The sequence below is a fragment of the Haliaeetus albicilla genome, unplaced genomic scaffold (assembly GCF_947461875.1).
Source record: "Haliaeetus albicilla unplaced genomic scaffold, bHalAlb1.1 scaffold_125, whole genome shotgun sequence".
In the NCBI taxonomy this organism is placed as follows: Eukaryota; Metazoa; Chordata; class Aves; order Accipitriformes; family Accipitridae; genus Haliaeetus; species Haliaeetus albicilla.
Window position 1 is genome coordinate 1 of NW_027212464.1, and position 16,655 is coordinate 16,655.

General features: G+C 50.9%; 2 long non-coding RNA genes across 2 annotated transcripts; one reads left to right on the forward strand and one right to left on the reverse strand.

The window, feature by feature from the left end:
* Nucleotides 1-1,092: 1,092 nt before the first annotated feature.
* Nucleotides 1,093-8,369, reverse strand: LOC138684145 (uncharacterized). Its single transcript, XR_011323551.1, has 3 exons — nucleotides 8,259-8,369; nucleotides 7,574-7,716; nucleotides 1,093-1,339 (listed from the first exon to the last, which is right to left on the reverse strand). It is a non-coding gene; the product is annotated as an uncharacterized lncRNA (long non-coding RNA).
* Nucleotides 8,370-8,824: 455 nt separating this feature from the next.
* Nucleotides 8,825-15,860, forward strand: LOC138684144 (uncharacterized). The gene is made up of 3 exons (XR_011323550.1): nucleotides 8,825-8,870; nucleotides 14,116-14,214; nucleotides 14,809-15,860. It is a non-coding gene; the product is annotated as an uncharacterized lncRNA (long non-coding RNA).
* The last annotated feature ends 795 nt before the right edge of the window (nucleotides 15,861-16,655 follow it).

A 16,655-nucleotide genomic window follows, 5' to 3' on the forward strand; every position in this document is an offset into this window, starting at 1 on the left:
CGGAGCCGCGCATGCGCGGTGGCGGCGCGTTTCGCCAGCGCTCTCTTCCGCCACCTATTGAACAGACTTCGGTACTGCAGCTGCGGTGCCGCCCGTGCGCGCTGCCGCCTTGTGCCAAGCGCTCGCCGCTGCCACCTCGCGGCCAATGTTCGGTACTGCAGCTCGGAGGCTGCGAGGGCGCGGGGCTGCCGCTGTCCTGCACCTGCCGTCCGACGGTAACGGCAGTGCGGCACCGGCGGCAGGTGCCGCCGCGCTCGTTGCTTCCTCCCGGTGAGGAAACGCCGCCGGCGAGGAAAGCTTGCACGGGCTGTCTCTGCCTGGCCTCCCTCTCCCCGCGGCACGGGAGCACGAAGGGACAGGCGGGGCGCTTACCGGCTGCGGGCAGGAGCTGCTGCGGCTGAAGCTGGAGAGGCCACAGAAAGGTAGAGAAGAAGAAATGGAAGGCTGGCCGGCCAGCAGCTGCCCCCCGCTGCAGGCAAGAGAGAGCCTGCCTCTCCGCGTGTGGAAGGATCCCTCTTCGTAGTCCGCAGCAGGCCAGACCGCCCAGGTGCACCGCAGGGTCCGTACGCAGCACCGACGGTGCCGTACGGCCACGTAGCGTGCGAGCGAGCGAGCGAGGCTCCGTGCCTAGGAGGCCTCGTCCTGCAAGACCTATGAGACGCGTGTTCTCCTAGGGGGAGGACGGCCGCGCTGCCGGAGTTACAGAAGAGGAGGGGAGCGGGAGAGGAGCAGAAAGGAGCGTCTGAACTGGCAAATTCTCCTGGCAGTGCCAAGAACAAGAGCTGTGGCGAGCCCCGGGCCCTCGGGGCCCTGCCTCCCCTCTTCCGCGTTCTGGTCCCTCCCTGCCCCTCCCCTGGGCCCCTCTCTTTCCCACACCGCTGCCTTTTTTTTTTTTTCTTTTTCCTTTCCTCCCTTGTACCCCTGATACGGAAAAGCCGGTCGAAGAAACTCCCTAAGACTCGTTTTGGAGTTTTAGAAAGCAGGCGTTCTTCATTGCAGCGCTGGATGCACGGGGGATAGTTGCACCTAGCGTGCATGCCACAGCTTTAGCACAAACAGGTTATACAGAATAACTAATTGCATGTTAATCAGATTAGTATACATATACGTAAAAACGATGGCAACCGATTATCGTAGTACTGCCTACATCCGATCGCGCGCCGTGAAGGATCCATTTGAGACGAAGGGCTGCTTTTGCAACCACCGACCCATTGGAAGTTCTTGCTGGCTGTCCCCGAAGTCTTTATTCTTGTCCTTGTTCTTTGATCTTGAAGCTTAACGCAGTTTCAATCACCTGTGGTCAGTTTCAGCATTGTTCTCATCTAGCGTACAGGAACATCTAGTCATAAGAGCAAAGAACTGCAAAACTTAGGAGTACCTACCTCTGCTAGTTAATTGCTTGGCTATACTTTTGTCTATTGTTTCAGTCGTAGTGTTAGTATAAGATTTCTAATAATTATTTACCAAATCTCACTTTTGCAGTCACCTAGCAGCAAACCAGTTTCCACAGCTGGTACAAAATATTAAAACCATCCCAATATTTAGACGTGCCACACAGAATGTATGGAAATAGGCTATCAGAGGTGTCCGAGGGGCAGGGGGGGCGCCGGGGGGCGCCCCGAGACCCGGAGCAGACTCGCTGGCAGGACTCGATAGGCACGCGACTGACTGAATAAACGCTGGCCGCCCGTCCCCTTTGCCCTCCGGGCTGCGTTTGCGCTCCCTTTGCACGAGGCGAGGGGCCGTGAGGGAGCCCAGGGGAGGAGGAGGTGAGGCGCTGGGGGGGGGTCGGGCCGTGCACCCCCCCCCCCCCTCCCCCCGTTCCTGCTGGGCTCCAGCTGTTGCAAATATTCTGGTAAAGAAATCAAAATTTAATCCCACAGAAGAGTTAGGTTTGATTAAGAAGTAAAATTGTGAAGCATAACGTATAGGATCGTTAAGTTTGAAACGTAGCCATAGAAACTTTAGGAACTGGGTGGACTCTAGGAACCTTAATATTGTTAAAGTTTGAAATAGCTAACCCTAGAAACCTCACCAGGAAGTTACTGGTTTTTCTACGTTCTGTTTCAGGAAACTAAGGAAACCGTCGTGGACACGCCCTTACCTTTCCCATCTCGATTTGAGTATCGAAGATTCCAGTCAGCAGAGCTAAGTGTAAACTGGCCAATGATTGTTTTTAAATAAGAATATTGATAAGGTTATATAATCAAAGGACCGATCATTATAAAGGTTAAATTTAAGAACGAGCAGAGTATGCATTTTTACGGAAGGAGCTTAGGTAACAATGACCTGACAAGAAAAGCCTGTAAAAAACGGATGGATTTTGATACTAAGCGGGACACGCCTTTGGAGGAGCGATCCCCCGTGTCCCCAGCGCCGCAATAAACAAAGTGCCCGCTTCTTAACTTCACGTGGTGTTAAGGAGTTTTATTCCGGATTTCGGTAACGGTTTCGGCGACCCAGATGGGACCTTGCGAGTGAGACCGGACGAGATCGAGCGTCGATCGAACTCCGGCCGGCACCGAGGTATTCCTCGGGGAGAACCATCACCCTCGACTCGCAAAGCTCCTCGCAGCGTTGCCTGGAAAAAAGGTAAGGCGCTGCTTCTTTGGAATTGGTTTGGAAAGCCTGCCCGTGAGGCGCGGCGAAAGCTTCGCAGGGTTGGGGCTTGGAGGGTACCCGTCTGCAGCGGAAGCCTAGGCGTCTGCCCGTAAGTCATAAGCGAAAGCTATTGCTGGGTTGGACTTTGTGTATTATTTGGGACAATTGTCATTTGCATTTGTTTGGTATTTGGTACTTGAATGTATATAAGTATAATGGCATTAGCAAAATTGTTTAAGAATAAGAGTGCAGGAAATAGAACTGCTGAAGAAAAGTTACCAAAAACATCACCGTTGGGACGTTTATTGGCACGTTGGGGTGAATTGCAGGAGAAATGGTAAACAAACAGAACTTGGGAGTTACCATATTATATTGCAGTTCCTGTTGTTTTGTAGGAGAGAGAGTAATGGAATAAAGTGCCATATGTAGATTTGTTCTTTTTAAGTGAACGTATCTGACGGGGGACCGGAGGGGAGTCTCCAGCAGAACCTCTGGTTACAGCTAAACTGGGAGAACAGAAAATTGAATTTGAATTGACACTCGGGTCACCTTTTCAGTTTTAAATACCTTAGAGGGAGAGTTAAGTTTTGAAGAAATTGGTGGTGTCGGTGCAACAAGTGAACGAGAAACTAGACCCTTCTTTAAATCTTGTAACAATGAAATTAGGAAAGCAACGGGTCATCAGCAGTTTTTGTTATGTGCCAAATTCTCCTAAAATCCTGTTAAGGAGAGATCTATCTGAGAACTTAGAGGCAGAAATTAAATTTAAAAATGGAGAGATTAAAACTTTAATTCCAGAAACTAAACGTATCGAAGCAGTGGCTTTGTTGTTAACAGGACGCTTACCGACAGCGGAAGATTATACCAGTCAAAGTATAATGCTGTAATTCCAATCGTCTGGACTGGGAAGCTCCCGGTAAATCCAAAAAGCAGAACCTGTGAGAGTTGATTTAAAGCCAGGATCGAATCCGGTAAGAATTAAACGATACCCCCTAAAACCGGAAAGTCGGAAAGGGTTAGTAATGGTAAATACAAAAATTTTTAAGATACAAATTGTTAATAGAATGTGAATCCAGATATAACACCCCCATCTCGCCTGTTAAAAGGCTAATGAAAAAGATGATAGATTAGTTCAAGACCTCCTCAGAGCAATAAATCAAATAGTACAAGATATTCATCCGGTAGTAGCAAATCCTTATGCTTTGTTAACAACCCTAACGGAGAAACAAGAATGGGTTCACAGTGTTAGAGGGAAAAGATGCCTTTTTTCCGTATTCCCTTGGATCCTGATAGTCAAGAGGTTTTTGCTTTGGAATGGAAAATCCTGAGACTGGGAGAAAAACCACAATATACGTGGACAGTCTTGCCTCAAGGCTTTAAGAATAGTCTTACCGTGTTTGGAAGTCAATTGGCACGAGAAGTAGGGATTTGGCAGAAAGAAAATAATCAAGAAATCTTGCTGAAATATATGGATGATCTGTTAAGTGTAGCTGAGACGGAAGAACGATGCACAAAGTTAACTATTAACTTTTTGAACTTTTGGGGAATCAGTGGATATCGAGTGTCAAAAGAAAAAAAACCAGATAACCCAGAAAGAAGAAACTTATTTAAATGAGTTTTTAAAATCCTAAAAGGGACAGAGACAATTGGGAACTGAGAGAAAAGAGGCAATTTGTCGTCTCCCCGAACCTAAGACTAAAAAAATGAATGACGAGCATTTCCGGGAATGGTTGAGTGGTGTCACCTGTAGATTATAAATTGTGGCTTGCTGGCCCGACCTTTATAGGAGCAGCTCAAAACCTCAAACAACGGATCGTACCGATGCCGAGAAAGCTACTTTCCAAGAATGGAAACAGGCTGTAATCGGGGTGCCAGCCCTAGGCCTGCCAGATCTCACAAAGACACTTGAACTTTTTGCTCGTGAAAGAAGAGGTATAGCTCTGGGTATCCTGGCGCAATATTTAGGGCCAAGTGGGCGAGCTGTGGCCTACTTCTCGAAGCGATTAGGTAATGTGAGTCTGGGATGCTCTGGTCGTCCGAGAGCCGTCGCTGCAACTGTGCTACTGATCCAGGAAGCTCGTAAGTTCACCTGAGGACAAAGGATTAGAGGACAAAGGATTACTGTACGTTTCCCATACGATAACTGTTGTGCTAAAACAGAAGGGGGGGGCATTGGTTATCCCCTAGCAGGATGCTGAAATACCAAGTGGCGTTGCTGGAACAAGATGATGTTTACCTAAAAACTACTACCGCCGTTAACCCTGTTGCGTTTTCAACAACTGATCAAGTTAAAGGAGAACTGGAACGTGACTGCTTGCAGACAATCGAAAGAGTTTACTCCAGCTGACTGGATCTCTGAGATGTGCCGCTAGAAGAAACAGATTGGGAACTATATGCCGACGGAAGCGGTTCCGTCTGTGAAGGAAAACGTTTATCAAGACAGACAGTAACTACCGAGGAGGTAATTGCGTTGCCAACCTTTGCCCTTCGACGATATCTGCCCAAAAGGCTGAATCGATAGCTCTTCTTCGAGCTCTGGAACCAAGTCAAGGAAAGCGAGTCAACACTTGGACAGACTCAAAGTAACGCTTTTGGACGTAGTACGTGCACACGGAGCGATACGGAGAGAAAGAGGACCGTTATCTGCACGAGGAACCACCATTCAGCACGCAGAACAAACACCGAAATTGTTAGAAACCATTCAAAAACCAACAGCAGTCACGATAATGCACTGTAAAGCACATCAGTTAGGTAAGACCGGTCCGAACGCAGGTAACCGACTGGCTGATAAAGCTGCTAAAGAGGCTGCGGAAAAAGGCATCCTAGCACTAGTTCCAGAGAAAAGTATAAAATTGCCTAAAGAAACTCCAAATTATAACGAAAAAGATGAAGAATTAATTATTAGATCGCAGGCTAACAAAATGAAACAGGATAGGCTGTAACACCGACAGGTCAAATAATAGTCCCCACCCGCAATAATAAGAGAAATTGCCCGAGCTGAACATCACAAAGTATACTGGGGAACAGAAAGTGAAATATGTCAAAGATTGTTTAAACAATTAGAAGCGGATGTGAAATTTATATATAAAAATATCCCCGAATCAGTACTAAGATCATCTTTGGGATTATGAAATAAGGAAAATTTTTAGGAGATATTAGCAAATTGATTTTATAGAATTGCCTTGAAAAGAAGGATCTATCTAGTTTTAGTTGCTATCTTTACTGGGTGGCCGAGGCTTTCCCTTGTCGCACCAACAAAGCAAGGGAAGTACTCAAAGTCTTGCTCAAAGAGATAATACCAAATATGGGGTGCCTGTAGGAATGTCATCTGACAATGGCCCTCATTTTATAGCAAAGATTGTGAGACAAGTTGAGCAAAGTATTATCTATAGATTGAGACTATCACACCCCATATAGACCACAAGCAAGTGGGGGGGCCGGGGGGGGGCAGAGAGAGGGGGGGCGGAGAGAGAGAGAGAGATTGAGAATGAACTATACCCTTAAGCAACAGTCGAGTAAAATTTGTCAGGAAACCTCACTCCTCACATGGGTTAAAGCATTACCCATGGCTCTATTAAGAATCAGAGTATAGCCAGGAGAGAAAGAAAATTTAAGTCATTATGAAATGTTGTATGAAAGACCATATCAAGAGTCCTATGTTCTGAGTATCTTGAGTGCCTTTGGAGATATGTTTTTAAAAGGTGTTATGATTTCTTTAAGCAATTCTTTTCAAGAGCTTTGTCAGTATGTCTCCACAGCTGGACCCTTAGAATTGGACGTAGCAGCGCATCCCTTCCGACCAGGAGAATTGAATATCTATAAAATCACTGAGAAGCGGAAAGGACCGTCTCGAGTCATTTTAACAACCCTTATAGCAGTAAAGGTCTGGGAGAAGAACCTTGGCTTCATTATTCAAGAATAAAGAAAGCACCAACAAGAAACTGGAAGTCTAAAGAAACTGGCCCTTTAAAACTGAAAATCTATAAGTAAGTTTCACGTTATCTGTTTGGGAAAACAGCTGTGTAAAGTTGATAATATTGGGGTTGCTCTTAGGAATATTGTCGAGGGCAATAATCTTTTTGTGTGTTTAGAGGGCGTATGCATTTTTTTTGAGGGGTTCTAAACATGAGATAAACAAAATGAAACAATTATTGTTTGAGCTATTAATCTTGAGATTAACCGTTTTTGTAATTTGGATTAAAAAAAAAAAAAATCTAGTTTTGTAACTGATTCAAAGTTTTGTAAAGACACAAAATTTAACCTCAGTAACAGCCTGCCTTCCGATTCCAAAGTCAGATGAAAATCTAGTTCCGTGGAGAATACTGACATTGAATTTAACCAAAACTTGAGAAAAGATGCAGAACAATGAGAATCATTTTAGCAAATTAAATGGGATGGATTTAAAAGGCAATTTTTTTTTTTTTTAATTTGAAAGAAGGAATTACAGCGTTGTGAATTATAACATTACCAAACCATCCACCTCATGGACAAAAGAATTCATTTAATCGCCCTTCGGGAGAAACTTGTACAAGCAGCCCTTGGGGCTGTCAGTTGCCAAAACCGTAGAGACAAGTGCAAAAAGGAACTTTGGATCATATTTAAAATATAAAACGATGTCTAGAATTTACTGGAGTTCCAGGATCCTTGTTCGAGCCACCCAGAGTCGGGACCATCTATGGAAATTTAGACTGGTTTAGACAACCAGAGAAAAATCACACATCCTAAACAGAGCTGAATGAAGGTTTATACTTGCAGCTCTTCTGACCCCAAACTCCAAAGACTTTCTCTAGTAGCTAAAGCTCTAAGATGGGGATGTATTTGTAGAAAGTATAATAATATTTGACATGATCTTTGGTCCGCTCTTCGGGACCAAACGGAAAAAATTTAGCTTGGAGTTGACTGTATTAAAGGACAGGTGAAAAGTTCAGGCTTAACTGTTTGGGTGACTAGTGACGATATATGATCCACTCACCTTTTCATGAAGGAGAAAGGCAAATCGTGGACTTTTAGACTTAATAACTCTATCCTCTCTCTGGAAGAAATCTCCCTTGTGGCCTCGCTGGTGGACCTGGGTAAATGGAAAAGATGATACCTGGCAATGGCCAAGTCTTAGAACTAAAATAAGAGGGGTATTAAAATCTGTATTTTGACCCCAGTTAACAGCTCTTCCCAATCAGCTGACTCTTGACATCTTTCATTCAATCAAGGAAGTGCCTGCTGCTTAAGTTCACATTGGTGTCGAGGAGTTTTGTTCCGGATTTGGGTACCACAGCTGCGGGCCGGGGCTGGAGGAGCCGCAGGTGCGGGCAGTGAGGCTGATGGGGACGGCCCCTCCCTGGCCAGGGGGGGCTGCCGGGGGAGGGGCCGGGGCGGGGCCGGTGGGAGCCCAGGCAGGAGCGGAGCGGCGGCCGGGGTGCGGCTGCCCCTCGGGAGAAGGTGAGCGGGGCCGGGCGCCCCTCGGACCGCGAACGTCGGAGGCGGGGGTGGCCCGGGGGGGGTGGGGGCCGCCGGTGCCGAGGCCGAGCCCTGGGGGCTCACAGGGGGGCTGGGAGCACGTGCGCGGGGGGGGGGGGCTCACAGGGTGGCTGGGAGCGCGCGCGAGGGGGGGGGGGGCTCACAGGGCGGCTGGGAGCACGTGCGCGCGGGGGGGTGCTCACCGGGCCCCGTGGCGGGGCTGCGCAGTCGGCCGGCGGGTTCCGGGGAAAGCCCCGAGGAGGACGGCGGGGTCCGTGTGGGACGCACGGAGCGGCATCGGGGCCGCGCCGTGCCGAAGCGGCGGCGGGGGGTGCCGCGCCGTGCCGGAGCCGGGCGGCGAAAGCGCGCCGGAGCTGCCCGGAGCGGCGCTGGGGGCTCGGCGGGAACTGCGGCTGCGCCGGCGTGGGGGTGGGCGGAAACGGAAGCGGCGTCCCCTCGGGGTCCGGCAGCAGGGCAGGCTGCCTCCCGGGGCATGCCGGGAGCTGTAGTTTTCGCGGACTCGGCGGCCGGGCGGCAGCGTGGCTCTCGGGCGCGGCGTAGTCCTCGCTGCCGCCGCGGCCCCCGGAGTCCGACAAGGTCAGACGCAGGAGCGTTACCGGTTTCGTGTGGTTTTCCGCGGGCTTCCCGCTGCGCCCGCTCCCCGACCAGCCGTGCGGCCGCGCCTCCCGGGCGCACGCGCCGTCCTGCGCGTGGGGCAGCCCGGCGTTCCTTCGCCGGCTCTGACCCCTCCGGCGCACGCGCGGTCCCTGGGAGCAGCGTGGTGGCGCGCAGGGCGCGGGTCTCGGCGGCAGCGCGTGAGCGCCGGGACCGCGGGTGAGGCGAGCGATCCCCTCCGGCGGGGGCGGGGGGTGCCTCCTGCCCGCTGGCCGCGCGGGGCTGGCGGGACGGGAAGCTGCGAAGCGGCCGCCGCGGCAGGCTCCCGGTCCGCCGGAGGCGAGCCGGGCCAGGGCAGCGCCCGGCAGTTCCCCGAGAGCCGATAGAAGGGAAGAGGGGACGGAGGCGGGCACCCCCCAGGCGCGGCCAGCGGGCGCCTCCCCGAGTCGCCGGAGCTCCCCCGGCGCCTTCGCTCGGCCCGTGCGGCTGCCCCCAGCTCCAGCCCCTCCCCTGAAGCCTGCCTGTGCTGTAGCCGCAGGCAGCCCCCGAGCCCTGTCGTGAGGGCAGCAAGCTGGCCCTGCGATGTTCTCGAGTCTCCCTGAACGTGGGCGCCGTTAGCAGCGGCGCGGGGAACGAGCGGCGTCTGCGGAAGCCCCTGCGGAAGGAGGGGCTCCGGCCAGGGTCGAGCTACGGTAATAAGGGTGGCTGCTGCCTCTTTCCCTCTCCCAGAGGTCACGCTGTGAGTGCGGTTGTCCGTTCGTCCCCGGGGATGCCGTTGACTGCAGCAGCCTCAGGCTTGCGTGGGCTGTCTCTGCCTGGCCTCCCTCTCCTCGCGGCACGGGAGCACAGAGGGACAGGCGGAGCGCTTACTGGCTGTGGACGGGAGCTGCTGAAGCTGGAGAGGCCACAGAAAGGTAAAGAAGAAGAAACGGCAGGCCATCTGGCTGGCAGCTGCCTCCCGCTGCAGGCAAGAGAGAACCTGCCTCTCTGGGTGTGGGAGGATCCCGCCTCGTAGTCCACAGCAGGTTAGACCGCCAGGGTCTGTATGCATGACCAGCAGCGCGGTACGGCCACATAGTGAGCGAGCGAGCGAGGCTACGTGTCTAGGAGGCCTCATCTCGTAAGAGCTGTGAGGCGCTCGCGTGTTCCGTTATGTGGAGGACAGCCAAGCGACTGGAGTTACAGAAGAGGAAGGGAGGAGAGAAGGAGAAAGAAGCGTCTGAACTGGCAAGGTCTCCTGGCAGCTCCAAGAGCGAGAGCTGTGGTGAGTCCTGGGCCCTCGGGGCCCTGTCGCTCCTCTTGTGCCTCCCGGTCCCTCCCTCCCCCTCTCCTGACCCCCTCGCTTTCTCATGCTGCTGTGACGTTTGGTTTCTCTTTTTTTTTTTTTTTTATTTTGCTTCCCTGTGCCTCCTCTCTTCTGTCTCTTCTCTTGTCCTGCTCCCTCTTCCTCCCCCCCTTCCTCTCTCTCTCTCTCATTCGACTGCCCCCCTTTCTTTTTCTCTTTGCGTTCTTGTCCTGCTCCCTCTCCCTCTCCCCCCCCGCCCCCATCCCCGTCTTTGTCCTGCAGCCAGTCGCTGTTTTTTCCTTTTCCATCTCCTTGTCCTGATCTGCATCCGCCTCTTTCCCTGCCTCCCAATTTCTCTGGCCTGTTCCCCTGGCGTTCTTTTCGTCTCTGCGCCTGTACGTGCCGCGCTGTGTCCCTGCCTTCCTATCTCTCTTCTTCCTACTTTCTGTTTCTCTGTCTGTCCCTTTGTCTTGCTCGCTGTTGCTGTTTATTTTTGTCATTCTGGATCTCGCTGTCCCCGTCCTCCTTCCTGTTCGTCTCTTACTCTCTGTGACCCTTTGTGCTGCTTCCTGCCCCTTTTTTAGTCACCCTCCCTCTGTCTGCAGGGCTCCTGATACCTCTCTTTCTAAGTTTCCCAACCCCCTGTGCTTCTCACGGTCTCTGTCTCTGTCAGTGTCTCTCTCTCTCCTTCTCATTGTTCTTGTCTGTCGCGCTGTCTTGCTTCCTGTCCCGTCGTTTCTCGCTGTATCCCTTTGTCCCGCTCCCTGCTCGTATTCGTATTCCTCTCTGTCCTGAGGACCGTCCCAGTTTTTTATCTCCGTCCTGCCGCTGTCCTGATTTTTCCTTCTCTGCCGTGTTCCCTGTCCCTCTTTCTGTCTCCTCTGTCCCTGCTGCTTATTTCTCCATCTCTGCCCAGACCCCTGTCCCTTCCCCCCCGCCCCGCCTTGCTGTTCCTCTGCCTTGCGTTCTTTCGCTACCTTTTCTGTCTGTCTTTCTCTGCCCCATTCCCTCTCCCGCCCTTTCTAAGTGTGTCCGCCTGTCCAGCTAGCCTAGCTGTCGCTTCTTTCTTTTTTCTGTTCCTCAGTACTTTTTCCTTTTTCCGTCTCTCTCTCCCACTGCCCATCGCAGTTGGTTTTTTCCCCTCCGATGCTGGCCTGCTCTTTGTCCCTTTTGTCTCTCTGTGTCCTTCTGTCATGCTCCCTGTGTCTATTTAATCCCTTCATCTCTGTCCTGCAGCCCGTCGCTATTTTTTTTTTCCCTCTTCCGTCCCTTTGTCCTGCTCCCCGTCCTTGTCTCTCTTTCCCTTGGTTCTGCCTCCCGTCCTTTTTTCCTTTCTTGCTCCATCTCTCTGTCCTGCTCCCTATCCCTCCCGCGCTCTCTCTGTTTCTGTGTCCTTCTCCTTGCCTTTCCCCACGGTCTCTGTCTTGTACCCTCTTTGGTTTTCTTGTTTTCTGGGTGGCTGGGCCCGGCTGCCCGCGGGGGTGCTTCGGCTGGGGGTTTGGGGTGGGGGCCTGGCCGTGCCGGTGGTGGCGGGGAAATAAAGCCTGAAACGGCAATCGTGAAGCGACGCCCTGCCTGTGCTGGGGCTGCCCCGCAGAGGCGTGGGGCCGGGCCCTCCGCAGGTCCCGAGCACTCCCCGAAACTACGTGTGGGGCCCCGGGGGTGCAGGGCTGTGGGGTGGCTACGCTCAGCGTCGTCCGTGGGCACTGCAGGGTCAGAAACGGAGAACAAGTTTTCTGTTCCTGGGTCTTGACAAGAGGCTCGCGTGGCTGATGTGGGGGCTCGGAAACAGACCGAGCTGCGTGGCTTTGGGCCCAGAAACAGAGGTCCGGCCCTGCGTGTTTGGGCCTTGAGAACAGGTTCAGCAGCCGGGTTTTTTGGCTCCCAAATGGGCCCCGAGTCAGCTGGTGTGGGGGCCAAAAGCGGGAGCCGGCTTGGCTGGTTTTGCAGGCGGGTGGGAGGGTGTTGGGGGCTGCGGGGGGAAGCGGGGGGCGGGCAGGGTGCGTGGACCCTCCCCGGAGATGGGGGTCTGGTTGTGTCGGACGCCGAAGTTTGGGAGTCCGGCACGCAGCAGGCCGAACTCAACATCTGTGATGGTCTGTGGGGGGGAAAGGTGCTTTTCAGACCCCCCGTGCCCTCTTTGAGTCCAGCTCTTCTTTCTGCGCTGCTCAGAATAGTTGTTAGGTAATTAATCGTGCAAACTAACGAATATTTATTTGGCGTGTAACTCTGATGTTTAATCCTAATGCTCCAGTTTTGACAGCAGTTGATACACAACCTTATGGAAAGCCCAGACCGTTGCACGTAGCTGGAGCTTGTAAGGAGAAGCAGCTGAAATCGGCCGGAGCTTCAGTGCGGAGCTGGGGCTTCAACGAGCCAGAACTGTAGCAAGCGGGAGCTGGAACGAGGCGGGGTGTCCGCTGTCTGGAGCGTGCATTAGCCAGAGGCAAAAGTACCTGCGGCTGTAAGGAGCAGGAGGCGCGATTAGCTGGAGCGTCTTTTCGCTGGAGCGTCCGTCGGCCGGACTGCGCTCCCAGCACGGCGGGAGAGCGGCCGGGCGCGGGCAGGGCTGTCCGCAGCAAGCAGCTCCGAGCAGCAGGGAGGTGAGTTGTCCTTCTGCCAGCGGGGAGCCCGGCCTCTTCCCTCGGGCATGCAATCCACGCCGCGCTCCTCTCTCTGCGTGGAGGGTCTCTCCCGGTCCGTTCCCGCGGGCAGAAGCGAGGTGGGGGTCCCCCGTCTCTCCTGGGGCAGCCCCCCCCGCGAGGGGGCGCGGGCGAGGTGTCGTCGTCCCCTCGGTACCGGGCAAAGGGGAGAGAAACCGGCCGGCGGGAGCTCCTGGGGTGCAGAGCCCTTCCGGCAGAATCCTCCCCTGTCTTTTTACCGTTGGCTGGGTGTGACAAGCAGGTTCATTTCTTTGTCTCCTCTTCTGCCAGCGTCACCTTCCGCATCACACGAAGAAAATCCTGCGTGGTCAATTCCGCTTGCTGCTCAGGTAATCGCACGTATCGGGCTGGGGGAGCGGAGAGAAACACTTGCGAGTTTGAGGGCGCTACAGATGCTCCACGTTAAACCCACAGAGAAGGCAAATTTGCTGCTAGTGCAGAAAAGGTGATGGAAAAATTGCTGTTAACAGATCGTGCCCTGTTCCTGAACTGGTCCCTTGATGTGTTTTTGTTTCAGGGGAAAGAATGAAATTTCCTGTCTGGTAAATTCAGAGCTGCCTGTTAGCTCCTTCAAGGTCGCGTGTTTCTCTTCTCTCTGTTCATACTGATTTGATGGGCAAGTTGGAAATAGCCTTTTACTTTTTTATGTATAAGTGAATTTTTAGGAATATGTGGTGTCCCTGTAGTTCAATTTTGAGCACCTAGATGCCAGTAGAAATGTAATGAGCGAAACATGAGGGGAACTGGTACTTAAACTTGATTTTTATTTGGGGTTTTTTTTTTTCCTTCCCCATTAAGAGTGTTGATGGCATGTTGTCCCGTGGGACAATCATCCCCATTCCGTTCAGCGGAGTCTTCAGTCTAGGACTTTTAAGTAAACAAGTTTGTCCTTCCAAAAAGGGCCTAGTCATTCCTAGGACCGAGGCATAGAGTTGGAGAGTCGCTTAAGTACGTGATCGGAATTAAAGCCAACTTTCAGTTGATGTTGCTGCTGTTGGTCTTTGCTTTCATTGACTTCTCCACCACTCCCTCGTGGTTGGGAGCTCTGAATCGTAATGTTTTTCGGTCTCTAACGCATTTCCACCCCCACCCCCCAAAAAAAGGAGAGGCAGTGTCTAAAAGTTAATTAGTTTCCTCACAAATGCATGAGTAAATAAAATTTGAGTTATGATGATTAAAACCATATAAATGACACCAGTCTTGCAGATCTGGACTATTTCTGAACAGGCATTCAGCGCACACGGAAGTCGTCAGGGTACGGATCACCTGCGCTTCATGCTCTGACAAGACAAAATGCTGAGGCAGGGATGAGCTCTGAAAGAAGAAGAAGAAAAAAAAAAAAGAAGGCTACAGGGTCACGGTTTTGTTTTGTTGTTGTTTGATTTTAGAGAGTGCAATATTGACTGGTGCCAGCCTGCAGAGCTCTTGTGCTGCCTGACAGCAGCTTTGGATTCCTACCCAGCTTTGTGCTAATGTTTTTTTTTTTTCTTCTCTCAGCTGGCTGTCAGCGGGCACCGTTTCGCCGTGGTTGCCCTTTCTTCTGCCGTGACGGTACGAGACAGATGGAAAGATTCCGTAGCGGCCTGCAAGTACAAGGTACGCCTACGACGTGTGTCTGCATTTTTCCAAAGGTACTTGCGGTATGGGCTTTAACGTTGAGAGTGTGCCAACTCTCCTTCTACTTTTTTTTACGTGAAATATTTTAACACAAATGCTAAAAATAAGTTCTGTTCCGGAGCATGTTACACCTATACAAAGTTTACTTCCCTCAGTTTATTTTCTCTTCCTGAAAGCATAATCTTCTGTTGCTGTGTGCTTGCTAGTAAACGATACTGTGAAAATAATTTTGTACTAAAAGAGGGAAGAAACTGTTCGTAAGAGTTCAGCTGTTCAGAAGAAACAGACTTTGTTTTCATGATAAAAGCTTTATGCTTTTACAGTCAATGATTTTTTTTTTTAAATATCTTATAGTAGTACTCAAAAACGTTACGGAGATAATTAGCATCTGTACTAAAAGCAATCAAGGTCAAAGAAGAGACGTGGACAAAACAGGACAAACGGGCGTCGCATCTGTGTGTTTTCCAGGCTTTCCCGGGAAGCATTAGCAGCCTTGTAACTAGTGACAGTGAGTCCTGAGGTGTTTTTGATGAGTTACTGCTTCAGTAATGTGTTTTTTCCTTTAACCTACAGTGTGTAATTTTGACTTCAGTTGGAAAGAGATTTTCCAAAATGGAAGTCTTTCTCTCTCAAAGAAATTTTGTTTTATGAACTTCCCATCAGAGTGGATCTTCAGAGGTGATCGACTTGACAGTAGAAGTCATCAGTAATGAGACTTTTCACTCTCTTTAAAAAAAAAAAGAAAAAAAAAAAAAGGTCAATTTCCTTCCAAAGACCCAAGCGCAGCCCATCTTCCTAAAGTTGATGGCATCACTGGTCTTTGGTTTCTCAGTTGTAACAGTCGAGATAACACGAAAACGTGTTGCTCTGCATGCTTCGGTACTGCCAAAAGCATTAGGGAATCCGCCAGTCCTTTTTGGTAGTCTGAGGTATTGCAGCACTGGGGATTTTACAAATTGACTTGCATTGTTTAAACTGCGACTGCCAAATAGCTGTAGTATGTGATTTGTTAGGTGTATGTAAGCAGTTTAGGTATTTTTCTAAATGTTTAAAAAGAGAGGCAACTGAATGTTATGGGTTTTTTTTCCTGATGTTTTGACGGAGTGCTCTGAAGTACTTTCTTTCTGTCTGGCTTTCAATGGTGCGTTTCCCTGGCGGTTCAGTAGCACCTCTCTTGGGCAGCTCAGCTGGCCAGGTGTCCCTCCGCGTTCTGTAACACGCACAAAAACCCCTAGTCACGTTATAACTGTGTACTTTGGGGAGAGATGATTTAATGGTATGAATTCAGAGCTGTGCAAGTTAAGGTAATGGAAAAGGAAAATCAAATACTTTTACAGTACAAGTATTTTTATTGGATGTATATAAACATGGGCACACCTTTTTAGTGTAAAGTGAATTATTGAGATTTATTCTTTATTTTTCATTTTGCTGTTTGGAGTTTTCCACTTCACTTTCAGCTTTATTCACCAAACAAGCAAGATGCAAAGCAGCAGCAGCAGCGCAAGGGCTGTAGCTGTTGCGGTGGATCCGCAAGCGTAGATTCTGATTGCGTACGACCTCGTCCCGCAGCCTCCCAGGGTTATCTGCCTGCAGCAGTGCTGTAAGGAAGGGAGGAGACGTTTTCCAGCACCGGCAAGAGTGTTTACTTGTATGCTAAGAAGGTGTTCAGAATGGTATCGATTAGCGTAAATGCTGATTTTAAGCGTTCAAATCGCTCTTAACTTTTAAAGGAGGTGGTGTATTTCGAGCTGACCTGTTTGCCTGGAATCCTGCTTTAGCTCAGCGACTCTTCTTGTGCACCCCCAGCCTCTGCTGGCAGGGCGGGTATGAGAAGCTGGAAGGTCCTTGACTTAGTATAAACACTGCTTAGCAACAACTACAGCATCGGTGTGTTGTCAACATTATTCTCATCCTAACTCCAAAATGGCCCTGTACCAGCTACTCAGAAGAAAATGAACTTTATTCCAGCCGAAACCAGGACAACCCCAAACCCTCTGATTCTGGGACTGCAACGGAAAAAACCAAACGACTTTGGGACTCCTGGGAAAGCCAAATCCGCCTGGATTTGTGCAGCTGGAAAGCAAAAAACCCACCCCATTTTCATGCACAAACCCACAACCAAAAGATCACCCCTTTTTACGTTGTGGAAAAGCACTGAAACACACCCCAAACTGAGTATTTTGAAAAAGCAAGAAACTCCCCAGTTTGGGGAAGATTGGGGGTGAAGCAGAGGCAGTTTGAGGGGCGTTGCTGGGGGTCCTCCCAGCGTGGATGATCTGGTGTGGATGCTCTGTTGCGGGTTATCCCAGGTGAGTTACCTGCTGTGGATCATCCTGGGTGGACTCCCTGGGGTAGGTCATCCCCACCCATGTCCCCCCATGCACCTCTGTACCCTCACCTACCCTCTCCCCGGCGTGTGT